We start from the raw sequence: 18,551 nt of genomic DNA on the forward strand, positions 1-18,551 counted from the left end.
TGTACCCCTGAAACAAATAATACGTTATGTGTTAATAAAAAAAGAAAGAAAGAAAAGAGCAATTCAAGCCAGAGCTAGAACAGGAGAGTTTTTGAAACATAATCCTGAGATTCAGATGTACTAGCTCTTCTGAGCTACTTTAAAAGGCTAGGTCTCAAGAATGTCAGCGTTCTTAAAAAATATATCTTTCTGTAGGGGTGCCTGGATGGCTCAGTCGTTAAGCGTCTGCCTTCGGCTCGGGTCATGGTCCCGGGGTCCTGGGATCAAATCCCACATCGGGCTCCCTGGCCGGCGGGAAGCCTGCTTCTCCCTCTCCCACTCCCCCTGCTTGTGTTCCCTCTCTCGCTGTTTCTCTCTCTGTCAAATAAATTAAAAAAAATTAAAAAAAAAAAGTCTTTTCGTTTAAAGTTCCAGGCTTTTGATGTCCATTTTAATTTTTTAATCATTACTAGAGAAAGTATGTCTGATATCTCAGCTTATGGGTGCCAATCTCTTCCAGAGGCCATTTTTACCTGGAGATATTTCCAGGTGAACAGGTATGTTCTAATGCAAACAAAATGTAAATTTCAGGAATTGTTTTCTTGTAGAGCATAATTTATTTTCTCTGACCTGGAACAGAGTCCATTTGGAGAGGCAATATGTCATCATAAAATGAGAAGTAGTGTATCTTTTCCACTGTATCTTTGGCCTGGTTTCCAGTATAGACATAAGACTTTTTTACTATGAGCTTATAAAGGAAGTCATTTACTTTCCCATATTTCTCATTCTTCATGATTATCACACAAATGTTTGAAAATATTAATAATATTGTTTGAAGACTCTATGTCAAGGCCAATTTTTCCCTCTGATTTCTCTCTCACTTTACTGAGATATTACTGACATATAACCTATGTAAGTTTAAGGTATACAAGGTGATGATTTTTTTTTTTAGAATAACAAAAAATATTTTACTAAAAACATAAGATTTACAGAAGTTTCCAGACAAGCCATACAAAATGGTCACAAGCTTTTTCTTGAAAGAAGGATTCTACACTTGACAGCAAAGTCACAATGTTATTAGTAAGGGCTGTGATGTTTGTTTTTTAATGTTCCCATTTTGGTTCAAACAATCAAGCTCGTCCATCTACAGCGTCAATAAAGTTAGACTTGACTAGAGAGCATATTCTAAAGAACTGGTCAGGTGCTTTTAACGATTGCAATTAGATCACCATAAAAAGGGGGAAAGGAGCCCATAAAATTAAAATAAAACTACCTCTCCCCTTCAAAAAAAAAAAAAAAGACAGAAAGAAAGAAAAGAAAAACAACCACACCCCTGCAGCTAACCCTGACACACAACTACCTGCCCCGCAGGATTATAGGAGTTTGGGACATGTCACCCCAAAATATGCCAATTTGGCATAATGATTCTTTTGGGCTGTAGGCACTTGAAGACAGAAAATGCAGGGAAATGTAGTTAAAGACTTTCTCTCAACTCCCCTTATCTGCCTAAAGACAGCCTCCAAAAGGGACTCAATTGCTATAAATCTCCTTCTTGGGAGTTTCACCACCCAGGGAGGATGGACTGTGCTCACAGGAGAAGAGACTAAAAGTTGACACCACACCCAGACATACTTTGTCATAAATGATCATACCTTCCATCTTCTAAAGGCCCGCTCATCTTTGCTAAAAATAATTTGCTTTCTCATCTAAAGTCTGCATCTCCCCTCCTCTTTCCCTATTAAAATGGTAGGTAAGCCTAAATTCTGAAGCTACCTCTGTGAGTTACTCATTTTTCTCTGGAAAAGAGAGTGTACATGAGATATGCATGTTAACAACCTTCTGTTTGTTTTTCTCTTGTTAATCCATCTCTTATACAGTGGTCTCAGCTAAGAATCCAGAAGGGTAGGGGGAAAATTCATTTTCTTCCCCTCTACTTGTTATAATGCAGATTCCTGGCCAAGCGCCCTGAAGGGTCTCATTTAGTAAGTCTGGGTTGGACCCAGGAATATGCATTCTTAAGATGTCCTGAGAGATTTTGATGCAGGTTCCTTAGACTACCCTTTTCCAAACACAACCTTTGATTTTTATAGGAGGGCCTGCATCCTTAATTAATTAGTCACCACCTAAGGATGATAAGGAAAATTACCAAAAGACATACACAAACGTGCAGTCGTACTTGAGCAAAGTTTACACTGATAAAGCCCTAAGATTGGGGTGAACAGAATACAGGACATATGTAGAACAACCCCATGCTTCTGAGCCCTGTTTTGACCAAATGCAAAGCCATGATTTTGGGCTACATGATTGTCTTGTCCCTCGGTGTAACACTGAAGCAAGAGGGGGCTACAATTCCTCATTTGCAAATGTCTCATTACATAAGAAACAATAACTTAGTAGAATTAAAAAAAAAAGATACTTAAAAGTCAAAGATTCTTAAAATTCTTTTTTCTTTTTTTAAGATTTTATTTATTTGTTTGAGAGAGAGAGAGGGAGAGTGAGCACCAGAGAGAGAGCGAGCACCAGGGGGAGGTGAGTCAGAGGGAGAGGGAGAAGCCCACTCCCCGCTGAGCAGGGGGCCCAACGTGGGGTTGGATCCCAGGACCCTGAGATCATGACCTGAGCCAAAGGCAGACACTTAACCTACTGAGCCACCCAGGCGCCCCAGATTCTTAGAATTCTTAAAAAGTTTCTAAAAACTTAATGTTCTCTGGGTGGCAGGACACCTTTGTAAAGGCCAATATTTGAATTCCTGACCCCCACTATCTACTGTTCTACTGATATCTGGGCTCTACAGGGGCGTCCTCAGGAATGGAAAGCTCAGCAAGTCCTGAAGCAGCTATGTTGTACCTCTGTTTGCCTTCATCATTAGAATTCTCTATTGCGGAACTTCAGTCTTAATTTATTGGCCTCATTTTTGCCCTGGTTCCCAACCACTGCAAGTATTTGAAGAGAATTTTGTTTTCTATTCCAATCTTCCTTTCCCAGGATAACTTCCAGGCTCCTTCATTTGTTCATTTTCCCTGTTTTCAACCCTTCACTCCTGGTTGCCAGCTTTTGAATACTTTACCAAGATCCATCTCTATATGCCTCATAGAATGGAAGATAAGGCAACAAGACTGATGAGCAGACATCTTAAATGTAGTTACTGATTTGCTGCAGCCTTCTTAGAGAAAGTATGGGGAAAGAAATGAGTTTCTCTTAATTTATGTAATTCTCATCATTCATTATTCATCCATTCATTCAATAATTGTATGTCAAGTACATACTTCTGTACAAAGCACTGGGCTGGGTGTTGGAGATTACAAAACAAACAAAAAAGACAAAAGAAACTGCACTTGGGAAAGCGGGTAAGAAACAATTATAACAGAATAAAGGGGGCTGGAAAAAGGGTAAGTATAGAAACTAAAAGAGACCCTCTTTTGTTTTTAAAGATTTTATTTATTTAGGGGTGCCTGGGTGGCTCAGTCGTTAAGTGTCTGCCTTCCGCTCAGGTCATGATCCCAGGGTCCTGGGATCAAGCCCCGCATCAGGCTCTCTGCTCAGCGGGAAGCCTGCTTCTCTCTCTCCCTCTCCCACTCCCCCTGCTTTTGTTCCCTCTCTTGCTGTGTCTCTCTCTGTCAAAAAAATAAATAAAATCTTAAAAAAAAAGATTGTATTTATTTATTTGACAGAGAGAGAGATAGCGAGAGCAGGAACACAAGCAGGAGTGGGAGAGGGAGAAGCAGGCTTCCCGCTGAGCAAGGAGCCCGATGTGGGACTCGATCCCAGGATCCTGGGATCATGACCTGAGCCAAAAGGCAGACACTTAACAACTGAGCCACCCAGGCACCCCTATAAGACAGCCTCTTAACCTGGAATGTTAGGAAGTGTAAGAGGCAGGGAAGTTTTCCAGGAAAGATGACATCTACAATATCCTCATCTAAAGTGGCTTAGCACTCAGTTCACGCTCGGAAGTATATAAAAGCTGCTCTCATGGAGGGATTTAAGTCACACCCATGCAAATGAAATAAAGAAGTCTGAACAGGCCTGAGCATTGTTGTGAAATTATATTTATCATATTTAGCATTGGCAGAGAGGGTTAGGGAAAGTCCAAGACTCCAAGTTGTTTACTCACAATATCAAGTGGTGGAGGGCAATATAAAAGGTATATCAGGACTCCCACTGTAAGCAAGACAAAGCCAGAAGAGGGTTAATTGGCTTAATACCTGCAAGTTTAAGGAGTAAACTTCAGGAAAGGCTTTATCCAGGTACTCAAATGATGTTCTCAGGATACTGTCTTTCTCATCAGTCCCTAGGCTCCACTTTCTTTTTCAGTGGTTTTGTACCCAGGCAGCCCTGTGTTGACTTCAAGCTATATGATTTCAGTTTAACAATCTCAAGAGAAAGAGTTCACCATAATGCTAGGATTGACCCCCCTGTCTCAGCTTGGGTCGTATGCACACCCCTGAACAAATCACTGTGGCCAGGAGAACTCGTTACACTTTGAAGGCTGGCCTGGATAACATTCCCATTTCCAGAACCAGGGAGTAGATTTAACTCTATCCGAACTACATAGTGTAATACTCGGAAGAAGTAGTTTCTTCAGGGAAACAAAGAAAATGAGATGCTTTCAGTAGAAATAGGACTGGACACTGGCCATTCAAAAACAAACACAAAAAACCAGTTGTCTAAATCATAGAGATGAAGAGAAAATCACATTTTTGGTATACAGTCAATCGAGCTGCTCAATTCAGGATTTATTAAGTTCAGAGCACAAGTGCTACAAAAGATGGTAAAATAAGCCAGACATAGCCCCTACCCTTTAGGAGAAATTGCCTAGAACTTTGCTCTCAGACTTTAGTATGCATAAGATCCCTCGGGGAACTTGTTTAAAATGCAGGATCTGGGCCCTCTTCCAGACTTATTAAATGAATTTCTGGTATTGGGGTCTGAGGATCATCATTGTTTTATTTTTATTATTTTTTTATTTTAAAAGATCTTATTTATTTGACAGAGAGAGACACAGCGAGAGAGGAACCACAAGCAGGGGGAGTGAGAGAGGGAGAAGCAGCCTTCCCGCCGAGCAGGGAGCCCGATGTGGGGCTCGATCCCAGGACTCTGGGATCATGACCTGAGCGGAAGGCAAACGCTTAACGACTGAGCCACCCAGGCGCCCTAGATCATCGTTGTTTTAAAGCAGGTGATTCTAAGAGAGGTAATCCCTGCATAACACTTGAAGAAACAGATGTCTAGATGGCATTAATAAACATACACACACACAAAAATGATAATGCAAGGCAGAAGTGGAAATATTTGAGAGTTTCAAATTGTGTGTTTTAAGAATTTAGAGCACGCAGGGCTTAGTTTCTGCTATGAGAGATTAATGAAGATTTGGTGGACATTGAGATATATATTCAGGGTTTCAATAGGCAGATGAAAGAGCAAAATATTTGAAGTGAAAGAAACAGTGTGAGACAGGAAGCCGCAGCGAGAGGCTGGGAGCGGCGGCTGGGCAGCGGGCGACGGGGTCGGCAGACTCGGACCGCGGCCGGGTGGGAGCCGGGGCCATGGAGCCGCCGCTGCCAGGCTAGCTAGGGAGGGCGGGCGCCGGCGGGCCTGCGGCGATGGCGGGCTATGCGCGCCGCCCGGGCGTTGCCCCGCTGTCGCGAGCCCGGAGCCTCGTCATTCCGGACGGCGAGCGGCCGGGCCGGGCGGCTGGGCCGAGCCCTCCGGGCCCCGGGGCCGCCCCTGCCGCGCCGGGCGGGGCTGCAGATTTTGGCTACGGAAAGGGGAAATGTACTAAGCAAGGTCTGCCAGGAGCCCAAGAGACACATTTGGGAGATGATAAATTTGAAGATCTTGCAGAGGCCAATCCATTCTCCTTTAAGGAGTTTCTGAAAACCAAGAACCTCAGCCTGTCGGGAGAGGATACAAGCCAACAACAGGATTTATTCCAAGGAAGCCACGAGACACTCTCTGGGACTCGGCCGCAACTCCCCGACCTCCCAGACCGTGGGGTATGGCTTAGAACATCAGCAGCCATTTTTTGAAGACCCTACGGGGGCTGGCCATCTTCTGGACGAGGATGAGTACGACGGGTGGAACGGGGCCTACCTGCCATCCACGGTGGAGCAGACCCCCTCCTCCGAGGTCGCCGCCAGCACGGCACCCTGCAGCACTCACGTCTCCTTTTTCTCTGCCCAGTCGGAGTTGGTGGCGCCCGAGACACTGCCCCCGGGGACGCTGAGCGACTCTGACTCTCGCGCCTCTCCGGCGGGAACCCCAGCGTAGACTTCGCGGCCCACGGAGAGTCTCTGGGAGACAGGCATCTCCGGACACTGCAGATAAGCTATGAAACACTGAAAGATGAAAATTCTAAGCTGAGAAGAAAGCTGACTGAAGTTCAGAGCTTCTCTGAGATTCAGACAGAAATGGTGAGGACACTGGAGCGGAAGCTGGAAGCCAAAATGATCAAGGAGGAAAGTGACTACCACGATCTGGAGTCAGTGGTCCAGCAGGTGGAGCAGAACCTGGAGCTGATGACGAGACGGACTGTGAAGGCAGAAAACCAAGTCATGAAGCTTAAACAGGAGATCAGCTTGCTCCAGGCACAGGTCTCTAATTAAAAGGGTGAGAATGAAGCCTTGAGGTCTGGCCAGGGCGCCAGCCTGATGGTGGTGAAGCCGAACAGCGACGTGGCCTTGCAGAACCTCTGCGTCGTCATGAACAATGCCCAATGTCCTCAATAAAGCAGCTGGTTTCCAGAGCTGAAACGTTGAATCTTGTTGCTGAAATCCTTAAATCTATAGACAAAATTTCTGAAATTAAAGATGAGGAGGAGGAGTCTTGAGAACCCTGAGGTGCTTCCAGGTCACAGCTCCGCTCACACCCGGACTTGGAAATGCCGCTGTGTCTTTAAATATGTCGTCCTCACCGTAGTAAAGATATTTATCATGACATGCTAATTTCACGACCGCACAGTGTGAGCGGCCCGCTGCAGGGAGAAGCAACCCCCGCGTGAGAGCAGCACTGGCTTCTCCGCAAGCCTTCTGCGGTAGCTCCCGCTACTTCACGGACTAATGCTCTATCGGAAGACGTTTCTATAAAAGCCAGTGATTTTTTGAAGTTACTAAACCTGAAAACCACAGTTCTACAATGAGTGTTTTCCGTTGTCATTCTGGAAAGTTAATTATAAGATAAGTCAATTGCTCGTCCTTAATTTCGACAGGAGAGAAAGTAGGGGAGCCGCGGTGAGTGGTTGCCTCAGAAGGGCCCTAGTTCCTCTCCAACCTCACCTGGTGCCCCCGCTGGCTCGGAGTCCAGTCCTGTGGGCCTGCGGGCGGTGCCTGCCCTGGGAGACCTGAGCGCAGATGCTCCACGCGGGCCCCGGGTCACCCAGGTGGGCCACTGTGTGCAGCTATCTAAATGCACACGTGGGCCTTCGGGTTTGCAAAACTGCTTTGGCTGGAGGGTTTTGATACATGTTTCAAGTGGGGTTTTATACGATGAAGTTTAGAATTCATGGATTTAGAGTGTGCAGAGCCTCCCTGTGTTAGCACGAAGCTGTCCACAGTGCCTTTCCAACTGCTCCCCCACAGAGGGAAGGCAGAACATGCACTATGTGCCTTCTTCCCTATTTTTCTGTAGATGTTATTTTTTTAAATAAACTTGCCTTTTCCCTCCTGTTCAAATTGACAGCTTTCCTATTTAATAAATTGTAAAACTCCTAAAAAAAAAAAAAAAGAAATAGTGTGAGACAAAGCACAGGCCCTTAAGATGCCCAGGAATAATAAGATTTGCATTCTTGGTCAGGTGCCTGGCTGACTAAGTTGAAAGAGCATGTGACTCTTGTTGCTGGGGTTGCAAGTTCCAGCAACACACTGAGTGTAGAGATTATTAAAAAATAAATAAATAAACTTTAAAAATGCATTCTTGTTAACAAGGCTATAAAATCACCTTAATGCCACTGAATTGTACACTTAAAAATGACTAAATGGGGGCGCCTGGGTGGCTCAGTCGGTTAAGCGCAGCCTTCGGCTCGGGTCATGATCCTGAAGTCCCAGGATCGAGTCCTGCATCAGGCTCCCCGCTTGGCGAGGAGACTGCTTCTCCCTCTAACCCTCCCCCCTCTCATGTACTCTCTCTCTCTCATTCTCACTCTCTCAAAATATATAAATAAATCTTAAAAAAATAAAAAAAAATAAAAGACATTTAAAAAAATGACTAAATGGGGGCACCTGGGTGGCTCACTTGGTTATGCATCTGCCTTTGGCTTAGGTCATGATCTCAGGGTCCTTGGATCGAGCCGCACAGCAGGCTCCCACCCCAGTGGGGAGAGTCTGCTTCTCCCTCTACCTCTACCACTCCCTCTGCTTGTGCTCTCTCATGCTCTCTCTGTCAAATAAATAAATAAAATCTTTTTAAAAAATGATTAAATGGCAAATTTTGTTATATATATTTTACCAAAAATTTTTTTTAAAAAGTAAGTTAAGATGAACTAGTGGAGGAATTCTATGTGTATTGTAGAAATCTGGCTTGAGTCTGGAAATCCCTGATAGTTGGAATCCTCTCAGCATCTAAAATACAGCAAAAGATCTGGGTCATGGTCTTTATCAGCAGGAGCAATACACAAGTATTTGCTCACTTTGGCCCAGTCATCAGAAATGACATGGGGCCCTGGCCCATTGGGCAGGATTCTCCTGGTGTGCCAGGGAGCTGTAAGCCTTCCCGCCGGGGTCCCAGGGCAGGAGCAGGGGCAGACAGGGCGGTGGAAAGGTACTTGGGGGCTCAGGGGAGCACCTGCTTTACCAACTGAATCAGAAGTATTTTAATATTTTCAGCACGGATATGACTATGAACACCCACAATAGTCATAGGGGCTGTGGGCGTTGTGTTCTGTATAGCGCTGATTCAGTTGCAGAAAAGGTATAAAGAAGGCTAGACTTGTCTTTTCCTATCAGCTCTCACAGACATTTGCTTCCACCTCTTAAAGCGTACTTTTCCTTCTCTCCAAACTTTCTGCCTTCCAACTATCCCCCTATATAAGCTGGGGAGCCTATAGGCTCCCAGTTCTAAGTATACTTTGATTTCCTTTTTAAAATTTTTTTTATTTTTTATTTTATTATTTTTTAAAGATTTTATTTATTTATTTGAGAGAGAGAGAATGAAAGACAGAGAGCACGAGAGGGAAGAGGGTCAGAGGGAGAAGCAGACTCCCTGCCGAGCAGGGAGCCCGATATGGGACTCAATCCCGGGACTCCAGGATCATGACCTGAGCTGAAGGCAGTCGCTTAACCAACTGAGCCACCCAGGCGCCCTACTTTGATTTCCTTTAACAGCATAAATGAATGTGTTCCACATTTTTCTCTGTGTGCCCAAGCCAGTCCTCCAGCATTTCCTTTACACACCCACCCAAGCTTGTTCCCTTATATCAGCTTACCTGACAACCCGCCAAAGAAACTGACCTGATAAATTAATATGAAGATGATCTGCACTTTTAGTAAAGATATATGGAGGCATCTGTGGTCCAGAGTGGTAAGCAAATCCCTGTTGCTCTGATTTCCATGAAAAGCTTGGTGGGGTAGGAGCTATTTTTGAGAATGGAGTCATGTCTGACATCTCTCAAATGATGCCCTGAGGATTTCCACTCACGGATAACATTTGGTACAGCTACCCCTCAAATACTTTTGCCTGAAGGAGGCAGGATGACTAAGTAAAATAACATCCACCAAGAATCTCAAAACTCCAATGAGTACAGCCTCATTTTGCTAACATGATCTCAAATGTGTCCATGTGTGCTCTGTCTCGAAACCCTTTCCCTTCCCATGAACTTTCCTAGAGAGCAGTGAAACGATGGGATTAAAAAGATGGAGTGATTAAATGAAATGAGATATCCTGAATTGGATCCTGGAACAGAATAAGGATATTAATGAAAAAACTAATAAAATCCAAATGGAGTCTGTAGTTAATAGTGTTGTGCCAGTGTTAATTTCTTAGCTTTGGCAAACATACCATGGTTATACAAGATATTAACATTGGGGAAAGTTGGGTGAAGTGTATACAGGAACCATCTGTACTATTTTTGTATCTTTCTGTAGATCTAAAATTATCCCATAATAAAAAATTTACTTTTTAAAAAAAGATTTTATTTATTCATTTGAAAGAGAGAGAACACATGCATGAGCGGAGGAGGGGGCAGAAGGAGAAATAGACTCCCTGCTGAGCGGGGAGCCAGATGTGGGACTTGATCCCATGACCTGAGCCAATGGCAGATGTTTAACTGACTGAGCCACCCAGGTGCCCCTAAAAAATTTATTTTTAAGAAAGGTGAAGAAAGAAGAGAATCTAAGACATAATCAGCCTCTATTCAAGGAATGCCTGTATTCCAACAACACTCTTGATATAAAATCTTCCACCAACTCATTCACAGCAAGGTGAACTGGCATTCCAGTGTTTTAGCAACATTGCATCTTACATAATTATTAAAAACAGGGTAAAAAAAGTAATCCTAAAAAAGTTAGACAAGTAATCATTAACAACACTTTAGGGAAAATATACTTATATTGATTTATTTTTTTAATTTATTTTTTTAAAGATTTTATTTATTTATTTGAGAAAGAGAGAGAATGAGAGATAGAAAGCATGAGAGGGAAGAGGGTCAGAGGGAGAAGCAGACTCCCTGCTGAGCAGGAAGCCCGATGTGGGATTGGATCCAGGGACTCCAGGATCATGAACTGAGCTGAAGGCAGTCGCTTAACCAACTGAGCCACCCAGGCGCCCTGCTTATATTGATTTAGATTACAGGTATGGGAGGAAAAATTATCCCAAGAATTGCTTTTGTAAAAACTTGAGGATTTAATCAAACCATCACTTGAGGTACCTTGGGGAATAAGTCTGAGAAAAGGCAGGGAGACGTATGTTTTTGACTCTATGTATTTTTGTATTGCATGACTTTTTTTTTAAACAGTGAGAATGAATTATTTTTGCCATTTAAAAAACAAATATATACAGTTTTAAAGATTTTATTCTTAAGTAATCTCTACACCCAACGTGGGGCTCAAACCTCCAACTCTGAGATCAAGAGTCACATGCTCCAACTGAGCATGGAAAAACTGAGCCAGCTAGGAGCCCCAACAAATATATATATTTTAAGTAGCAGTTTATATACTATGAGGAAGAAATAACTATATTTGAAATGGAACACCAGAGGGGTGCCTCGGTGGTTCAGTCATTAAGTGTCTGCCTTCGGCTCAGGTCATGATCCCAGGGTCTTGGGATCAAGCCCCGCATCCTGCTCAGCAGGAAGCCTGCTTCTCCCCCTCCCACTCCCCCTGCTTGTGTTCCTTCTCTTGCTTTGTCTCTGTCAAATAAATAAATAAAATCTTTAAAAAAAATAAAAATAAAAATAAAAAAAGAAATGGAACATTGTAATTATAAAATAAAAGAAATGCAGTAATCAAAAAGAAAGAAGAGGGAAGTAATATGGAAGGAAATATGTACAAATGTTTATAATGTTTATATATGATGGTAAGATGAATTTTTTAACTTCTGTATTTTATATTCTCTGTAGTCAACATGCAGTTTTTCTTTACTAGGAAAAATAAAAATAAAAATTACAACCTTTACATACATGTATTTATCAATTTTTTTTGTACAAGTATTATGACATATGTCCCTATGTGGCTGTTTAAACTTGAGGAAATTGTGAATTTTAAAACATGTATCCTAAACTATCTTCAGAAAAAATCCTACATTAAAAGAAACAGGCTGCGAGAACTTGGCCACTGATGCACTGGTTTGGTTTCCTTTTCAGAGTTATTTAGAAAAAATATCTAGCTGTGTACAAGGGCGGCCTTCCAAAATACTAGGAGTAATGACCAGGGAGATACTATTTGAATATTCCTGTTAAGCGTCTGAAACCAAACATTTAATAACTATTCTCTTTCCTTCTTTTTCTTTTTTTAATAAGTGTTTTCAAAAGAAAATCTTCAAACCTCTGGCTTCTCTCACTGTGGCTTCTTTTCTCATCTCCACTTGAATATCCCTGAGGCACCACAAACAAAACAAACCTGAAATAAAAATCCAATGTCATAAAGCCATCGAACTCCCAGACTTCTCCTCCCACCTTCCCTGGAACTGAAAGCAGGGTTTGAGTATCACCAAAAAAAAAAAAAAAAAAAAAAAATCTGATCTGGAGGAGATTTCACTTAGCCTAGGAGGGTGCTTGGGCGAGGAGGGTCACATTCTCAGAGCTATGTGGAATATACACAACCAGGCTGGAGAAGAAGAAAGTTCTCAAGAAAAGCAGTGTGACAGCATTAGCCCTTAGAGCAGAGAGATTAGCAGCCAGAGTGTCACCTCTGGAAAAGGAGAGAGATGGTGAAAGCGGATTTGTAAGAAAGTTTGCTCCATAATACTCTGCCTCCCCCAGCCCCACCTACAGTAGCACTCTATCCTTATTCCCAAAGCTTCTAAAAAAGCAGACTGCCTGGGGGCACCTGGGTGGCTCAGTGGGTTAAGTATCTGCCTTGGGCTCAGGTCATGATATCGGGGCTCTGGGATTGAGCCCCATGTCAGGCTCCCTGCTCAGCAGGGAGCCTGCTTGTCCCTGTCCCTCTGCCCTTCCCCTGCTCGTGCTCTCTCTCTCTCTTAAATAAATAAATAAAATCTTAAAAAAGGGGGGGCATGCCTGGGTGGCTCAGTAGGTTCAGTGTCTGCTTTCAGCTCAGGTCATGATCCCAGGGTCCTGGGATCAAGCCCCACATTGGGCTCCCTGCTTGGCAGGGAGCCTGCTTCTCCCTTTGCCTACCATTCCCCCCTGCTTGTGCTCTCTCTCTCTGTCAAATAAATAAATAAAATATTAAAAAAAAAAAAAAAGACAGACTGCCTGGGTTTGAAATCTGACTCCATTTACTGGCTATTGGTAAGTCTACACACCTCTCTATTCATTGATTGCCTCATCTGTAAATGGCATATGGTTACGTCTACTTTATGTGGGTTATGAGAATTAATTGAATTAATCCTGTTCCATAACTGAAATAACATTTAGATGGCTACAATAGTTATCAACTTGTTTTTCCTTTTCTCAGGATATTCTGGCCTTGACGTCTTTCACAATGGTGCCAGAGAGGCGTCTGGGTGACTCAGTCAATTAATCACCTGCCTTCAGCTCATGTCATGATCTCAGGGTCCTGGGATCACCCCCCTTCCAGGCTCCCTGCTCAGCGGGGAGTCTGCTTCTCCCTCTCCCTCTGCCCCTCCCCCCTGCTTGTGCTCTCTGTCTCTTTCAAATAAATAAATAAAATCTTTTTAAAAAATAGTGCTAGAGAGCCTCTAAAATACAGACCTGTATGCATTAATCCCCAGCTGAAACCCCTTTGAATAAGGTCAATAGTCACCCTTTGTTTCCAACTGAACTGTTTTTTTTTTTTTAGGTTCTAATATTTTATCCAAATTTTACTTTATGTTAATTAGAGCATTGGAAAGGAAGGATCTAATTCCACACAAAATGTAAGACTCTAAAATGTACCCATTAAACTACTGAAAAATAAACCGAGTGGCAAGAATATAAATAGAAATCCAATTTAGATTCCAAAAGACATCACAACGTGATTACAGTCACAGAGACTGTTCCTGCTTGCAGCTAGAAGTCTTAGAAGCTGTTTCATCTGGTGCAAGGGCAAAAAAACACAACATGAAAGGTAATTAAGTCCTGAATTATTGGTTTCATCACATCCAGCTTCTCTACCCCAAAATGGCACATAAAAAAACCAGCTACTGTGCACTGAAGACTATTTCTTGTGTAAAAAAGGTGTGGACTGGGGTGGAAACAGGTCGTGAAAATCTGTCTAAAGTCTCTTTCAGGGGTGCCTGGGTGGCTCAGTTGGTTAAGCGACTGCCTTCGGCTCAGGTCATGATCCTGGAGTCCCAGGATCGAGTCCCACATCAGGCCCCTGCTCGGCAGGGAGTCTGCTTCTCCCTATGACCCTCCCCCGTCTCATGCTCTCTCTCTCTATCTCATTCTCTCTCTCAAATAAATAAATAAAATCTTTAAAAAAAAAAAATAAATTCTCTTTCAGGGACACCTGGGTGTCTCAGTGGGTTAAGCGTCTGCCTTTAGCTCAGATCATGATCCCCTGGGATCTAGCCCTGTGTCGGGCCCCTTGCTCAGCAGGGAGTCTTCTTCTCCCTCTCCCTCTGCCCATCCCTCCCCTTGCCCCTGCTTGTTTGTGCTCTCTATCTCAAATAAATAAATAAAATCTTAAAAAAATAAAGTCTCTTTCAGATGAGTTAGTACACAACATCAAACAACAAGCCTCTCCTCCTTTAGGGTAGGAAACCAAGGTTTACCTCTCAGGAAGTCAGAATTTTATTCATGTACTCAATACCAATTTACAAATTGCCTATAAATTATCAGCTTCCACTAGGAGCCATTTCTAGATAAAAAAAGAAATATGACATCTCTATAGGCCACCAAGATCCCCTCAAGTCTACTGCTCAAAGTACCTTTTTTTGGAACCGGGTTTCCTCTGTATCTCTGAAAGGGTAACACCTTAAAGCAGAATCATCTTTAATCTGGAGGCCTAACATGATATTTAGCAATACTGCATCCCAGAAAAACGTGACTAAATTCTGAAGGTAGCTACCCTGCAAAATAGTTTAAAATTAAACGGTTGTACAGTATTCAATTATGCTTGCATTCCAGGCCTAGACCAAGTTTGTGGCCACCAGTGTTGACAATGTTGCCACCCAGCAGAGCTGACAGTGTCAGTCCGACACCCCTGGCTTTAGGGTCTGAATATATCCTAAACCCATCAGGCTGGAGTTGTTCACTTCAGTTGGGAAATGGGCATCAGGGTCCATCTGATACTTGGTTGCTATTCCAACATGAGTGTTACTAGTTCCTGCTGTCCAGACCAGATGAACATTAGTCTCCAACTTCTTTTTTAAAGATTTTATTTATTTATTTGACAGAGAGAGAGACACAGAGAGAAAGAGGGAACACAAGCAGGGCGAGTGGGAGGGGGAGAAGCAGTCTTCCCATGGAGCAGGGAGCCTGATGTGGGGCTTGATCCCAGAACTCTGGGATCATGACCTGAACTGAAGGCAGACACTTAGCGACTGAACCACCCAGGCGCCCACCTTCTTGTTCACCTTCTGATAAATGGAGCCACTAAACTCTATCCTGTCATTTACATTAGTGTGAAGTTGCAGTTCATCAGTCTTGTAGCCAACTGCAAAGTTGCTCTGGGTCCCCCCAGATTTTGTGGTCTCAGAATTCATCTGGGAGCTAGCCAACCAGCCAGCCAACCTTCTTGACCTGGCACCTGAGCATCCCAGACTGAAGGCCCAGTCATGTAGAAATCCACATCCAGGCTGATGCACTCTCACTTATGCTCTGTCCTGATTTTAGCATCCCACACCTTTATCCCCCACCCCCATCATCCTGCCCCTATCCCCCATATTTGGTGAGAGGATGAATCAAAAGTCAGCTTCAGTCCACATGCAAGCTGATCTTCCACAAAGATCTCCATGCCTCGTGTGTTGGCAGTGTTCCATTTCTCCACAGACATCAGACCATGTTTGGTGCATCTGTACTTGGTTTCCAGGCTAACCCTCACCTTGGTGGTTGGTCTCAGTGTTGGCAAAACCTAAGCTTGTACACTCCAGTTCATTCTCAGATTTTTCTTTCTTTCTTTTTTTTTAAGATTTTATTTATTTATTTGACAGAGAGAGACACAGCGAGAGAGGGAACACAAGCAGGGGGAGTGGGAGAGGGAGAAGCAGGCTTCCCGCAGAGTGGGGAGCCCGATGCGGGGCTCGATCCCAGGACCCCGGGACCATGACCTGAGCTGAAGGCAGAGGCTTAACTGACTGAGCCACCCAGATGCCCCTCAGATTTTGTTTCCAAATCAGGTTTTATGAAGCCAAATCCATAGCCCTTGGTAAAGACATCCCTGGCAAATTTGCCAAGATGAGCATTCATGGGAGGCACAGCCATCCCTGGCTCATGGGTAGTGGTGTCAGGCTGGGTAGCATGAGCAACAGAGCCCCAACTCAACTTCTGATCCTTAAGTCCTGCTACTTCCCACCCACCTACAATGCCCACACACCTGGTACTGGCATGACTCCAGGCCTCTCCTTATGTTCTCTCCTTTCTCTGGATTATTCTCTCTATTATTCTTTTTTTTTTTTTTAAAGATTTTATTTATTTATTTGAAAGAGAGAGAGAATGAGAGAGAGCACATGAGAGGGGGGAGGGTCAGAGCGAGAAGCAGACTCCCTGCCGAGCAGGGAGCCCGATGCGGGACCCGATCCCGGGACTCCAGGATCATGACCTGAGCCGGAGGCAGTCGCCCAACCAACTGAGCCACCCAGGCACCCCTCTCTATTATTCTTTAACTAATGAGTTGCTATTAAGCTTCAAGACACTAATAAAACATTTTCTCTTCTGTAAAGTCTTTCTCAGCAATCCTAGACAAAAGTGAGTCACTTCCACTTCTTTGTTTCCATTCCACTTGGTATGTAGCCCTGCATTTCTAATTGACAGGTTAGGCAGGAATTATGTGTTTATGGGTCTATCTTTCTCAGTAAATTGTGATCTACTCAATGACAGGGACTGCTCCTAATTCTTTGTCCAAAACCACAGCCACATCCTTGGCACGTCAAAGATGTTTAATAACAGTGAGATGAGTGGATGAATGAGTAAATGGATTAGTATAACACCTCAGGTGACATCTACTTTGATAGGACGGTGAAGACAGGAAAGTGGTGACAAGTAGGTCCACCACTTGTAGCCATGTGACTGGGCAAATTTCTGACTTTCCTTGCCTTGGTTTCCTTATCTATAAAGTGGTGACAATAATACCTTTCTAGGGCGCCTGGGTGGCTCAATTGGTTAAGCGACTGCCTTCGGCTCAGGTCATGATCCTGGAGTCCCTGGATCGAGTCCCACATCAGGCCCCTGCTCGGCAGGGAGTCTGCTTCTCCCTCTGACCCTCCCCCCCCATGTGCACTCTCTCTCAAATAAATAAATAAATAAATCTTTTAAAAAATAATACCTTTCTAGCTGTTTGAATTAAATAATAAATGTACAGTGCTTGGAGGAAGGCCTGGCACATAGTAATGATTCTATATGTATTAGTTATTATTGTTGTTATTGTTCATGGATAATCACTATAAACTCCATGAGAGGTGGGGACATGTTTTGACTTACCATTTAATTCCTAACTGCCACAGTGCTTCATATACAATAGGCACTCAATAAAGACTTTTTGAATAAATGTCAAAATAATAAAAAAGATAACAAAAGAGAAGGGAGTAAAAAAAAAAACCCACACAGGGTAAACAGGGGTGCACTTGGCACAAAGCACAAAGATATTGCCAAGTCACCTCAGGTCCTCAACACTGGGCTGGATGACAGGGTGGCCCTGAAGTTTCAACCTCACAGGAAGTTTGCACATCTCATTCACAGTGCTCTCTCTAAAGACATTGAAAGGGAAAGGGATGCTATATACAAGGAGTGATTTAATAAGACACTAAGAGCCAGGGAAGCCTGCTTTTTCTTCTATAGCCCATGGACTCATGACCTCCTGCTGAAACTTTTTTTTTTAAAGATTTTATTCATTTATTTAGATAGAGTGAGGGCAACGGGGTGGGGAGGGGCAAAGGGAGAGGGAGAAAGAGAATCTTAAGCAGACTCCGTGCTGAGTGAGAGCCTGATGTGGGTGGGGTTTGATTTCATGACTTTGAGATCATGATCTGAGCCGAAATCAAGAGTCAGACAATTAACCAACTGAGTCACCCAGGTGCCCCTGAAGCCAACTGTTCTGGTCCTTGACTTGATCTGTAAAAATCCAACCCTAAATACTTGCATACCTATTTGCAACCAGACTAGATGATAGTGGTTTCATTAACTGTCATCTGCATTGCAGAAACAGTCAAAATGATATTTGTAAGGGGGATGTCTTAGTTCAGGCTGCTATAACAAATTACCATAGACTGAGGGTGATGCGTCGATAATAGAAATCTATTTCTCACAGTTCTGGAGGCTGAAAGTATGAGATCAGGGTGCTGGCAGAGCTGGGTTCTGGCAAAAGTCCTTTTCTAAGCTGTAGATTGCTGACTTTTTGTATCCTTACATGGCAGAGGATGAGAGCCAGTTCTCTGGCTGAAGGTTCCACCCTCATGACTTAATTACCTCCCAAAGGCCGCAATTCCAGATACCATCACATTGTGATTAGAGTTTCAGCATATGATCTTGGGGAACAAAGACACAAACATTCATTAAGTGATCTGCTTCTTTACGTAGAGGAGGCAAAACTTTACTCATCTTAGGTTTTCATCCGGGCTTTTCAACAAAAACACAGATTAATGAGAGAAAAACAAAGAATTTAATGTGTGCAGTGCAGCACATCACATAGGAGAAACTTGAAGAGTAACTCAAAGTAGTGGCTTAGAACTCTGGCTTCTGTGGGATCTTAACAAAGAACAATACATTTATAGAGAAATGACAGGACAAAGGAAACTGGTTTTAGGCTTCCAAGGGTGGCAAACTGAGGGAAGGTAAATAGATGGGAGGAAGCTGATGGAGT

General features: G+C 43.4%; 2 pseudogenes; one reads left to right on the plus strand and one right to left on the minus strand.

Annotated features, from left to right (window-relative positions):
- Positions 1-5,582: 5,582 nt before the first annotated feature.
- On the plus strand, positions 5,583-8,071 carry LOC114220076 (endosome-associated-trafficking regulator 1 pseudogene; annotated as a pseudogene).
- A 6,570-nt stretch (positions 8,072-14,641) lies between these two features.
- On the minus strand, positions 14,642-15,958 carry LOC114220111 (non-selective voltage-gated ion channel VDAC1-like; annotated as a pseudogene).
- Positions 15,959-18,551: the final 2,593 nt, after the last annotated feature.

The sequence above is a fragment of the Eumetopias jubatus genome, unplaced genomic scaffold (assembly GCF_037043125.1).
Source record: "Eumetopias jubatus isolate StellerSeaLion01/CBP00866 unplaced genomic scaffold, mEumJub1_p1.0 scaffold_2, whole genome shotgun sequence".
NCBI classification, from domain to species: Eukaryota; Metazoa; Chordata; class Mammalia; order Carnivora; family Otariidae; genus Eumetopias; species Eumetopias jubatus.